Source organism: Galeopterus variegatus, unplaced genomic scaffold (assembly GCF_000696425.1).
Source record: "Galeopterus variegatus unplaced genomic scaffold, G_variegatus-3.0.2 Scaffold713, whole genome shotgun sequence".
NCBI lineage: Eukaryota > Metazoa > Chordata > Mammalia > Dermoptera > Cynocephalidae > Galeopterus > Galeopterus variegatus.
Window position 1 is genome coordinate 444317 of NW_007726824.1, and position 4802 is coordinate 449118.

Sequence of the window (4802 nt, forward strand, 5' to 3'; positions counted from 1 at the left end):
TCACTCTAATCTCCGCCTCGGTCTTTACATGGCATTTGCCTGTGTGTGTGTGTGTGTGTGTGTGTCTGGGCCTCCTATCCCCTTCTTATAAGGGTACCTGTCATGTTAGATTAAGGGTCCTCCTACTCAGGGATGACCTCATCTTAACTTGATCAGATCTGAAAAGACCCTATTTCCATATAAGGTCACATTCACAGGTACCGCAAATTAGAATGTCAACATATCTTTTCGGGAGACCCAATTCAACCCACAGCAATGTCCTAAACAAAGAGGCTGTGGTTGTTGGGAGGAAATGATAATTAATTGCGGGCCGTTCCTTCTGCTACTTCGTGTGCAGTCCGAAGGACCTGGATTTAGATACTGACCAGCTGTGAGGCTGTGCAAGAGCTGTTTTACTGTCCAGGCTCAGAGCACACATCTGTAAGTGGGACATAGACCGGCAGCATCAGGATTACCCCACGAGAAACGCTGAAACTCAGCCCCACGCAGCCAATGAAGCCAGAATTTGCATTTTATTTTACCAGATCTCTAGATGATTTGGCACACACGAAAGTTTGAGGAGCACTTAGCATTGCCCTTGGGGCATAATGATTTGCCAATAAATGCTAATTTTCTGAACTCATAAACATCACAAAAGGACTTAAATAAAAAGCTGAGTTTATGTTTTATTTAATAACTATGCACTGAAATGAAAGTGAGAAGAGAGGAAAGTAGGCCATTCTCAAACTAAGTTCCTTCTCCAAAAAGAAACTAACAAGCAACAGGCTGGTAGTGAGGCACTAACTTTGGGGACTCTTTTGAATATCTCAGCTTTCTTTTTTATTTAAGGAAAGATTGCACAGATCAAATGGGGAAAAGAAATCCAGAGGGGGTAGACAACTCAGATGCATTATTTTAATGATTGTGGTACCTGAAAAAAAAAAACAGGTGAGTTCAGAGATTATTAGTGTGTAATTCTTGTGGCAATTAAAAAAATATATTTAAATGTAAAAACACAAAACCAAAAGCTTGGAAGTCTCCTCCTCTAAGAACAACAAAAACAAGCTGAAGAAACTGAAAATCAATGACCTGTCTTATATATCTGTCATAGAATTGAGGTCGTAGGATAAACCACCACCATGAAAACTGAAGACACAGGTGAATACAGAGAACAGAGATCCGCTTACCTGAGGCAGAAGCTGCTGGAGCCAGTGACAGGTAGGAACACTAAGTGGTACCTTTGACAAGTTGCTGGCATCCTGAAGATGGACTACGGTGAGTTGAAAAATTCCTGGGGGCCCAGTATAAGAGGGAAAAGCCATACTTTCTTAGGTTTTACCTCCAGGACCCCCACAGGTCCTCAGGGTGCAAATAAAAGAGAAATCTCCTGGTGTTTGGCCACGGGGAGAGGAAAAGTTACCATTTTGGAACAAACCCAGAGCATTCTTCACAGCAAACACAACCCATCAAGAGAGAAGACTACTAGAGCCTTATGCAATTTGGGGGAAAGGAAATTACCCAACTCCAGTCCCCTTTAGCTAGCCTGTCTTACCTGAGGGAGAAGAAAAAAATCTAAGAAACACTGGTGAAGGGCACATCCCAGGGGCACAGGCTCACTAAAACACTGAAACCTGACTATAGGTAATGGAATGATTCCCAGCCCCTATGCCTTACCACTAAATCAACAGGACTCCTGTATAACAGTAGGGGATTACAGCTAAAAGAACTGCAAGGACCAGGCTTGACTTACGAAGGAGTCCCTAGGGAAACCCACAGACCACAGGGAGACACAAACAAGAATACTAGAGGACATCGAAGCCTCTAACACTTGCAGGTACAGCAAATAGGAAAGACAGCCTAACTCCCAGCCAGATAAATATAAAACTTCACACCAAAGGCCTATCTACCTCAGTTCCTATTACCCAATACATCAAGTCTGGCCTTTACCAGGAAATTACAGGCAAGCTATAAGGCAAGAAAAAACATTTGAAGAGACAACACAAGCATCAGAACCAGAGTCAGTTATGGCAGAAATTTTGGAATTATCATATTGGGAATTTTAAACAATTATGATTAAAATGCTAAGGACTCTAATGAAAAAGTGGACAACATGCAAGGACAGATAGGTAATGTAACCAGAAATGAAGATTCTAAGAAGGAATCAAAGGAAATCTCAGAAGTCAAAAATATTTCTATAACATTTCTGTAGCAGAAATGAGAAATGCTTCTGATGGGTTCATCAGTAGACTAGATATGGCCAAAGAAGGAATCAGTGAGTCTGAAGATATATCAACAGAAACTTCCTAAACTGAAATACAGTGGAAAAATAATAATAAAAAACTTAGAACAGAATATCCAAGAACTGTGGGACAATTACATAAGGCTAATGAAATATGACAATAAAAATACTGGAAAGAAAAGATGGAGAGTAGAATAGAAGAAATATTTAAATAATAGTGGCTGAGAATTTTCCAAAATTATTAACAAAAATCTAAACACAGATTAAGGAAGCTTAGAGAACACCAACCAGGATAAATACCAAAAAATCTACACCTAGGCATATGATACTCAAACTGCAGAAAAGCAAAGACAAAGAAAATCTTGAAAGAAGCCAAAGGCGGGGAAGACACCTCACTCATAGAGGAACAAGGATAAGCATTACATCAGACTTCTTGTCAGTAATCAGCAAGCAAGAAAAGTGGAGTAAAATATTCAAAGTTTTGAAAGAAAAAAACTACCAACCTAGAATTTTGTATCGGCAAAATTACCTTTCAAGTGATAAAGAACAAATTTTCTCAGATAAACTGAAGGAATTTGTCTCCAGTAGACCTGCTTTGCAAGAAATGTTGAAAGAAGTTCTTCACAGAGAAGGAAAAAGGTATAGGTCAGATCTACATAGAGGAAGAGAGTCAGACAAGGAATAATGGAGACTCTTAGGTTGTCCTTAGAAGTCCTTACTGTTGACAGTTGTATTAGTCCATTTCTGGTGCTTTTAACAAACTATCTGAAACTGGTTGATTTATAAAGAAATACGAGATTTATTGTGTAGTTTCTGAGGCTGGGAAGTTCCAAAGTCCATCTGGTGGTGGTGACAGCGACTCAGAGGTCTCACGTTGCAAGACGGTGGAAGCAGAGAGAGCAGAGAGAGAGAGACACACTCTCCTCTTCTTTTAAAGCCCTCAGAACCACACCCCTGACCACTATTTTTAATCCACCCACTACAGCATGGTCCTAAGGCTCCATCTTTCAATTACCAAAATAGGACTTCCTACCCTCTGAACAGTCACAGTGGGGACTAAGTTTCTAATACATAAAACTTGGGAAACAGTTCAAGCTTCAGTGAGTTTGGGTGGGACATAATTCAATCCATTACAACAGTGTTGAGTTTTCCCTTAGCCCTCTTGCTCCTGGAAAACAAAGGTTAAGAAATCTCCTACCCTTTGTGTTCAGAGAAACGACTTGCTTCAAAGAACACCCTTCCTCACAACTTAAATTAGACCTGTGCAAGCCCCCCTTCTGGAAGCCCCCCTTGTTTATCTGTGACAAGGCCAGACAAGAGCCCTCCAAATTCTTATTGTTTGCCTCATAAGTTAGCAGAACTATTTCGATATTTTTGATACTACTTATCCAAGAAAACAGTGAGTGTTTTCCATTTATTCAGGCCTTGTTTCTGTCTTTCAGCAACGGTTTATCATAAAGACTTTGTAGATTGTTAAGGTTTATTCCTAGGTATTTTATGGTTTCGTTACCATTGTGGAGAAAAATTATTTCATTTTGAATCGATTATTGCTTGTGCAAAAGAAAGTTTCTAATTTTTCTTCTGCTTCCCTATCTTGAGGTAAGCCTTTTACTGAACTCAGTTTTAAAACTGAGGGACCTAGATTTTCAAGGTCACGTATCATCTGCAAATAATAATGCAGCCTTTTTTGGAGGAGCTTGACAGGAACAGTTTGTCGCACCTTACAGGAACATAGTGAGGCTTCCTGGTTATGTGAAGAGCTTTGTACACGTGACCTAGGTCCTCATCCCCGCTCTGCCACCTACCAGCTGTGTGATTCTAGCAATTTATTTAATTTCTGTGGACCTCAGGGTCCCCATCTCTAAAATGGGGATAACGGTAGTACTTAACTCAGGCTTGGTAGTAATTAAGCACTAGTTAATAAATGAAAGTATTTAGAACGCACATTCAGCCTTGCATTAAGCATTAGCTTATATTTATCAAAACCTGTTGCATACTATATCTCCTGCAAGCCCCACAACCACTTTTGAAAGTGGCGTGATCTCCATTCTACAAATCAAGTAACTTAGTCCCAGGAAGCCAATCATCTGCTCAAGGTCACTAGAATCCAGTTTAAGGCAGCCTGACCAAACTAGCTCTTAGAAGATGATGCAATCAGTCATCTCCGGCCGAGGCGTGATTTAAATCGAACTAAAACGTGACTAATTCACTCTACACGGTCGTGATCTCCATTCTACAAATCAAGTAACTTAGTCCCAGGAAGCCAATCATCTGCTCAAGGTCACTAGAATCCAGTTTAAGGCAGCCTAACCAAACTAGCTCTTAGAAGATGATGCAATCAATCATCTCCGGCCGAGGCGTGATTTAAATCGAACTAAAACGTGACTAATTCACTCTACACGGTGCTGACATTTTATCAGAAAACAAGCACACGGACGCACAGGCAGTGATCCACGACCCACGCATCGCAGGCTTTCGCCGGGTGCAGGGCAAGAGCCGAGCGCGCTCGGAGGCGCTCGGCCGCCTTCGGCAACAATCGGCAGGGGGCGGGGCTCGTGCGTCGGCACGTTCCGCGCGGGGCATT